The sequence below is a fragment of the Gekko japonicus genome, unplaced genomic scaffold (genome assembly GCF_001447785.1).
Source record: "Gekko japonicus isolate JY-2015 unplaced genomic scaffold, Gekko_japonicus_V1.1 scaffold999, whole genome shotgun sequence".
In the NCBI taxonomy this organism is placed as follows: Eukaryota; Metazoa; Chordata; class Lepidosauria; order Squamata; family Gekkonidae; genus Gekko; species Gekko japonicus.
Window position 1 is genome coordinate 282,906 of NW_015171532.1, and position 8,895 is coordinate 291,800.

The following is an 8,895-nucleotide window of genomic DNA, read 5'->3' on the forward strand; positions in this document are numbered from 1 at the left end:
TTGGTTGAGGCGGCAGACATCTCTCCCTTTTCTTGGCCAACCCCCACCAGTGGCCTGGTTCTAATTTGACATTGGGGGCACCACTGCTATGTTCAAATATGATTGACATCTGAATAGATTATTTTACAAAGTATTTTATGATCTCTGATTTTGTGTTGTTTTAATCTGTTATTAAATGATTGTTTAATTATATGGGTGTAAACCGCCCTGAGCCCGCTCGCAGGAAGGGTGGTATATAAATCAGATAAATAAATAAATATTAGGTATATGATGAAACTGCAACATAGAACCGATTAAGCATGAATGGCTCACCCTATTTCTCATTCATGGCTCATTCCCTGGTCTTAGATCATGAGGCCTTGATACAAATTCCTATTCAGCTATGAAGTTCATTAGGTCAGCTGCTGTCTTGCAGTCTTTCCTACATTGCAGGATTGCCATAAGAATAAAAGGAGAAAAGTACACAGCCCTGAAGGAAGGACATTGTAGTAAATGAAGTCAACACATGATGCTTCAATCAACAAGGGACAAACACTCAGGTGAACTGGCCCCTGGGGCTGCCAGTCGAGCAAGTCAAAGGAGAGGAAGGGAAGCTTGGCACAGGGCTGCCTTTTTCAGCGGGAACCCTGTGTTCGTTGTTGCATCTAGTTCCAGCCTCTCTGGGATGTAAATGCAACATATGTTGGATCCCTCCTGCAAGTGTATTAAGGCTGCCAGGAAGAGCAGCATGGCTCCTCGCAGACACCAAGTTGTGGTGTGAATTTCCGTCCAAGCATGTGCAAAGGCCCAATAGAATGCCTCTGACTGCCCTGTTCTAATGAATCATTCCAGTGTATAACGTATTAATTAGGGAAGGTTAGGACAAGATAACAATTACAGGAGTAAACCTCCTTTAAATGTGGCCCATATCCATAACTCCCCAACTGTAAAGTCCTCTGGTAGAATATTACAATGTCAAAGTGTAAATTTATTACGACTGAGGAACCGATACAGTTTGTGTAAATGGGCGCTGGATGAAAGTCTTGCCAGGTTTTGCTTGATTAAATTCATCTTGGCAACAGCTGCCATCTATCTATAAGTAAAAAGGAGACTATACCAGTGCAATCCTGGGTAGAGTTCCCCTAGCCAAAGTGTATTGATTTAAGTGGGTTTAAACTGGAGTAAATTATGTTAAACTGTAAATTATGTTAAACCAGGTGGAAGGACAAGCAATTTTTCTTGAATGCTTAAATCAGTGATGGAATTGTTTACACCCTGATCCTGTGTTATGGATGTAGGCAATGCTCCCTCTAAGCTGTGGAGTCTTGTGAGCAAAAATTCTACTTTGCAAGCTACTAACATTAAAGTTGTGAGCAAGCAATTTGGTTACTGCATTAATTAGTCTGCTCTGGAGCTATCCTTCCTGAGCTAAGACAAAAATGTGTGAGCCAGAGGCTAAAAAACTGTGAGCTAGCTCACACTAACTCATCTTAGAGGGAACACTGGATCATGTAGGCTAATTTTCCCATACCTGTGTGGTGATGTAAACCCCAGATGACCTCTTTAGTTCACCAATGTCATTGTGGACGAGATCTATGAATCCTACTGTTTGTGTTACTACAAAAGCTGAGAAAGAAGAAGCAAGAGCCCATCCTACTTCTTGTAAAGTTTCTATGCAACAAGATATATGAGCAGATATTCTTCTGGAATCTCCATTCATCAGTCTCTCCCCTCATGGTCCAATGAATTTCAATTTTTTACTATATTTATTTTTAATACCTCAGGGAAAGTGAAAACTCTGAGCTAGCTTTCGAAAGGATTGACCCTGGTCTAGGGCACTGATGCTTCCATATCATCCTCATTCAGTTGTACCTACTAACAGTTGCTATTATTTGCTATTTCACTCTGATTAGTTTGAAAAATCCCAGCAGATAAAGATCCCCAGAACTCTTGTTTCTTCAGAACACTGCACAACTTTTCTTGTTACCAGAAACCTCTATTCTATTCATGTCTTCTGTCATTTCTCAATCATGCTGTTTGTCTGTCTCTACCTTAGGTATGTGATACAACTGTCGGTTTGTGCCAGGAAGGAAATCAAATCTTTTCTGTCTAATGGCATTTAACTTGTCCACATTGTTGGAATTTTTACTATAAAATCAATACCTGCAATGCTTTTCTTTCAACTCTGGAATAAGGCCAAACTGTTTTAAAGATAATTTAAAAACACTGTATTACGCTGTATTGTACATTAATTTAAAATTAATAAAGATGATTAAAAAAACCACTTTGTGCCAAACAAATACTATTATATAGGGAACGCTTGCATTGCACAAATGGTGAATGAGAAGTTCTGTTTTAGAAACAATGCATTTGCATCGTTTTTCTTTTCTAATAGTATGTCACTGCATTCCTATGGAGAGTTACTCCAATTTAACTCCATTGCCTTCAATGAGCTTAGACAGGAGTAACTCACCATAGTATTGCAATCTGTGTGTATTTCAGGATATGGCATGTAAACCTTTTAGTTGTTGTTTAGAAAACAGAAGCTGGGAATTCAGAGAACCCAATAGTCAGATTTTTATAACATTATATCTCTATTCAGTTGCTGAATTTTCCCACACAAATAGTAGCCATTCAAGCTTTACTACTTTCCCAAAACTGAGAAAGACTGGGGAAAAGCCAGGGAAACCTGGGGAAGATGTATGAATGTACCACAATGCCATGAAAAAGCAGGGGGGGGGACCCCCTGTTTTTCAACAGAAGTGAACCTGGGATAGATAACCATGTGGAATGGCCTTAAACGAAAGAAGAGTCTTGTGCCATCTTAAAGACCAATATAGTTATTGTTGCATAAGCTTTTGTGGTCTGGAGCCCAGGTAGTCAGATACATGAGGTAAAAGTTCAGGCAGCCAGATTTTTATGCAGAGGGTGAGGCACAAGTAGGAAACAGTTCTGCGGCCTGGTTTGTGACATTTTGTTGTTCAGTCGCACAGTCGAGTCCGACTCTTCGCGACCCCATGGACCAGCTCCCTCCAGGCCCTCCGGTCTTCCGCCATCCTCTGAAGTTTGCTCAACTTCATGTTGGTTGCATCGATGACACTGTCTAACCATCTCATCCTTTGCCGTCCCCGTCTTCTTTGACCTTCAATCTTTCCCAGCATCAGGGTCTTCTCCAGTGAGTGCTCCCTTCTCATTTGGTAGCCAAAGTATTTGAGCTTCAGTTTCATTATCTGGCCTTCCAGGGAACAGTCAGGGTTGATTTCTTTGAGGATTGACTGATTTGTTCTTCTTGCAGTCCAAGGGACTCTCAAGAGTCTTCTCCAGCACCATAGTTCAAAAGAATCTATTCTTCGGCGCTCGGCCTTCCTTATAGTCCAACTCTCGCAGCCATACATGACTACTGGGAATACCATTGCTTTGACCATGCGGACTTTTGTTGACAGGGTGATGTCTCTACTTTTTATCATGCTGTTTAGGTTCGCCATCGCTTTCCTCCCAAGGAGCAGGCGTCTTTTAATTTCATGACTGCTGTCACAGTCTGCGGTGATCTGGGATCCCAGGAACGTGAAGTCTGTCACTACTTCCACGACTTCCCCTTCTATTTGCCAAGGAGTGATGGGGCCGGATGCCATGATCTTAGTTTTTTTGATGTTGAGCTTCAAGCCCACTTTTGCGCTCTCCTCTTTTACCCTGAGCAAGAGGGTCTTGAGGTCCTCTTCACTTTCTGCCATCAGAGTGGTATCGTCTGCATATCTGAGGTTGTTGATCTTTTCTCCAGCAATCTCAATTCCCGCTTGTGATTCATCTAGGCCAGCATTTCGCATGATGTACTCTGCATATATATTAAATAAGCAAGGCGACAATATACATCCTTGTCGTACTCCTTTTCCTATGCTGAACCAATCAGTTGTTCCATATCCGGTTCTAACTGTCGCTTCTTGGCCCTTATACAGGTTTCTCAAGAGACATGTGAGGTGGTCTGGTACTCCCATCTCTTTAAGGACCTGCCATAGTTTGTTGTGATCCACACAGTCAAAGGCTTTAGCATAGTCAATGAAGCAGAAGTAGATGTTTTTCTGGTACTCTCTTGCTTTCTCCATAATCCAGCGAATGTTGGCAATTTGATCTCTAGTTCCTCTACCTCTTCGAAACCCAGCTTGTACTTCTGGCAGTTCTCTATCCACGTACTGTTGAAGCCTAGCTTGTAGGATCTTGAGCATGACCTTGCTAGCGTGTGATATGAGTGCAATTGTGCGATAGTTTGAGCATTCCTTGGCATTGCCCTTCTTTGGGATTGGAATGTATACCTGTGCTAAATTCAAGCATACAGAGATAAGTATTCATAATAGCTGCAGTTGGGAAGGGACAGCTATGTATATGAAATGCAACAATTGGCAGTTTTGAAAGATCCAGAGGTATGATGATAAAGTTGATTCCAAGTTCATTATTCAATGTGTGCAGAGGATGCTCAGCAGGTGTGTTCAGAAAAGGAGTGATGACATCATCAATCAGAGCTCCTGGCTGAGAGAGATTGTGGCTTAAAGCAATGTATGCACTCTCTTGGGAGCAACACAGCAGTAGCTGGTTTTTGTGGGGATTATATCCCAGGATTTAAAATCCACCTAACCTGTGGCCTGCCTTCCCCACAACACCCATGAGAAGAGCTTAAACAGACATGTGATTACTTTCCTCTTTTTTAAAAAATAAACCTTTGAAGGAACCCTCCAACACTTCTATGTTCAACACACTTTTAAAGAGGCACATTAATTTTTAGCCTTATCCTTCCTCTGATGGAACTGTTCTTGCTCCCAAATCTTCCTTCCTTCCTTTCAGATTAGGAAAAGCTCAGGTTTTTTTGCAGATCCCACTAGGACTAGGTCTTTAAAATACAAAGATAAAATGCCCTTATTTTCCTTCTTCCTTTAAAATTTGGACTTGCAGGCAGCAAGCCTTGGGGGAGAGTGCCTTGAAGATTTTCTATATAAATGTGTAATATTCGCAACAGAATTTCTATTTTAGAGGGCTTTTTAAAAAGTCAAAGGATAAATCAATCAACTACTTCTCAGCTGTGTTGGCTAATTGTACTGTTCTGAAGCAGTTCACTTCTGAATACCAGTTTGGAGGGGGCAACAGAGAATGCTGTTGTCTTTGTGCTCTGCTCTTTATAAGCTTTGTGCTCTGAGAGCTAGCATAGTGTAACAGTTAAAAGCCAGAGTCCCCACTCCTCTTCATGAAGCCTGCTGGGTGACCTTGGGTCAGTCACAGTTCTCTCAGAACTCTCTCAACCCCACCGACCTCACAAGGTGCCCATTGTGGGGAGAGGAATAGAAAGGTGATTGTAAGCTACTTTGAGACTCCTTCAGCTAGAGGAAAGTGGGGTTTAAAAACCTACTCTTCTGCTGCTACTTGTGGTCTTTCTCAGGGCATCTACTTGGCTACTGCATAATTTATTTTATTTATTTATTAAATTGGATTTAATAGGCCCCCCTTCCCTGCAAGCAGGGCTCAGGGTGGCTTACAACAATATTAAACATTCACATCCAAGTACATTAAAACAGTTCAATAAATAACCATAAGTAAAAATAGTATACAAAATACTTAAGATGGCGGAGAATCCTAACTCCTCAGTCTACCTGGGGGGAAGGGCCAAGAAGAATGAGGAATCACATGCGAGTGCCACAAGAGATCTCATCGCTGTCCTCAACCAAAAGCCTGGCAGAACATATCCACCTTACATGCCCTGCGGAAAGGTAACAGCTCCCACAGGGCGTGGATATCTTCCAGCAGAGAGTTCCCCCAGGCAGGGGCCAAGGCTGAAAAAGCCCTGGGCCTGGTCGAGGACAGCCGGACCTCTCTTGGGCCTGCATTAGTTCTACAATAACTGGAGAAATCTTATGTCTGAGGCAATGTGAGGCAGGTTTGAGTCACAAACTTTGGAGTTACACAGAATAATTTGTCAGGTGTAGGCATTCGGGGGGGGGGAGGAAAGAGTTACCTAGCCATGTTGCTAATAACCCAGGAAAATTAGGTGCTGTTTACAATATTATCAAGGAGGAGGAGTTGAGATTGATGTAGCAAGAACAGTGAAATAGAGACTGCCCAGATGAGGCTATATTGGATTTTGCAAGAAGTTTATTGCAGGACAAATGAAGAGAGCAGCCATTCCAGGTGCAAGAAATACTGTGGAGGCAGGGGTTAATTTCCTGCAGGAGCGCACAGGAACAGAGCTCCGGCAGTAAGGAGCCCAGGGGGCAGGCACATGCAACAAGCCCCACCCCATGCTCCCAGCAGCCCTCAGTCAGGCCATGAGGGGCAAGAAGCAGCCAGGTAAGTTGCAGAGGCCCCCCCCGGCCCGCCTTCAGGTACAAGCTCTCCCTCCTCTGTGAGGGCAGATCTGCACGTCCCCCCCCCATAGCTAGCAATCCAAAACAGTCCAGTGGCACCTTTAAGACCAAATTTTATTCAGGTACAAGCTCTCCCTCCTCTGCGAGGACAGATCTGCATGTCCCCCCCCCCCACTAGCTAGCAACCCAAAACAGTCCAGTGGAGCTTGAACGGTGGGTGTTGCCTTCTGACACACTTCCAGTGATGTCAGGGTGTGTGGCATATGCAAATAAGTTATGCTAATGAGCTCCTGCACCTCTTTTTCTACTAAATGACCCCTGTGTGGAGGTAGTACCTAGAGTCTGCATGAAATGGAGGTGGGAAAGAGGGGCATTTTGACAGGAGATAGAGGTGAAAGCTTCAGTGGTCTTGTATCTTAAGAGAGTGCAGAGTGAAGGGAAGTTCATGCTGAAGGGGTTGTAGGGAATATATCATGTTGGCACATAACAAGGCAGTAGCATATTACCCAAGCAGTATATAGTATTCTAGAAGATAGTGTTACTTGGCTGGAATCTCCATTTACTAGCATACTCCCTGGGTAGTTTTAAGACAAGTCACTGTAGTTTCATTTTCCAAGCCTGTGACATGGGAAGGAATATTATTAGCTTGAGACATAGGACAGTTGTGAAGCCCAATGTGTTAGGGATGGGCTGTAGCTCAGCACTGGCCACCAGAATAAGTTTTGCAAGATTTGGGGAAGGGAAGGTGAACTTGACAAGGGAGACTTATTATTAAAGATTTGGGGCACAATAAAATTAGTGGGGAGCATATGAAGATGGACTGCTGCTGTTGAAAGGAATACAGAAATTCTGCTGAGAACGAGATGACTTCATGGCAAGATGTGTTGCATTTTGCGACCTTGTGAACAATGAATATGTTTCTGTATGCTGTGCATTTGTATTAAAAAATAAGTGAAGGAGATCTGGCACGTTCGCTAAATAAGTATATTAAGCTAATCTCAATGGTGCATGTAATATCCCACATAGTGACTCTATATTCTGTAGCATTTTTAGCATGAAGTATTTATGTTTTTGGTAAAACTAAACAGTGAATGTAACAAAGTTGTCAGATTCAGACAGCTCAGGAACTTTCCTTCTCTCACAAAAAATTGGCCTGCATTCACAGTAACAGAAGAAGAAAAGAAGAAGAGATTGGATTTATACCCCGCCCTTCACTCAGAGTCTCAGAGCCGCTTACAAACTCCTTTCCCTTCCCCCCCCCCACAATAGATGCCCTGTGAGGTAGGTGGGGCTGAGAGACCTCTTTTCAGAACTGTCCCTGAGAGAACAGCTCTGACAGAACTATGGCTTGCCCAAGGTCATCCAGCAGCTGCAAGTGGAGGAGTGGGGAATCAAACCCTTTTCTCCCAGATTAGAGTCCACACACTTAACCACTACACCAAATAGAAGCAAAGTCAGGTCACATCTGATGTATTTTATGTTTTCTGCTAAAAAGCTTGAATGTAGCAACCTCATGTATCCTATCGACATGCTCGTTAGGAGAGGGAGCTGTGATTGGTCCTCTGTTGATTAGGGCTGCCTCTGTTTAATGTGTGAAATTGGCCCCAAGCGTGGAGATTAAAAAAACAAGGCTGTTAAAAAGATAATGGTGTAAATTATAAAATGCACCTGCTTGTGGGAAGGCCTTTTAAGAGTTTTAAAATTCCTCCATGGTAGTGAAGAGTAATGATTTGTTTTTTTCTGTAGCTGCCTGATGTTAAACATTTTGCAGCTGTGGAACTGTGAATTGCATTGCATAGAGATATTGCCAGAAAAGACATAGCCTCCAGCAAGTAGTCTGAGTTTCATACTTTAAGATAAAATGTAAAAATGGAAGTTGTTTGCTGTGCACAAATTCTGGCTCTGCGGAGTAAACTCAGTTATGGATTACTGTGGAAATACTGCAAATACAAAATGGTGTATTTGCCCTCCAAGTGCAATATTGTTATATCTGCTGTTTTATCTAACATCTCTTATACAAAATTGAAAACGGAAGGTGAAGCTTCTTCCTATTGGGGTGGCTTTCATATCAATCTCCTTGCTTAACTGGAATATCTGCTGTTTTATCTAACATCTCTTATACAAAATTGAAAACGGAAGGTGAAGCTTCTTCCTATTGGGGTGGCTTTCATATCAATCTCCTTGCTTAACTGGAATTTTTTTTTTCTTTCAACAGGCACAGTTAGCCATATTGTCAGTAGGAAGTGGTATGGCTGTGGAGAACTTGCTTTTAGAAATTGTTTCAGGAAACCACATTTGCTTCTGTTGTGATTGTCATAGGCTTGCTCTTGTCTTCTGAGCTACGTAGGCCCTCTGAATCTGGGTCTCTGCGTATGCCAGGGACTCAACGTAGTTTAGGTAGCGCGCTCAATGTTCTGAGCCCCTGTTTTTCCTAAAGCTGCCTGGTTTAGCCTTTAAAGAAGAGCAGAGGGGTCCAAACCGGCCTCACTGTCCAATAATCCTTCAAACTCCGAGTTATAAAAACATATAAGGTTTATTCACAAGGGTTAAAACAAACGGGGGGAGTTTAACA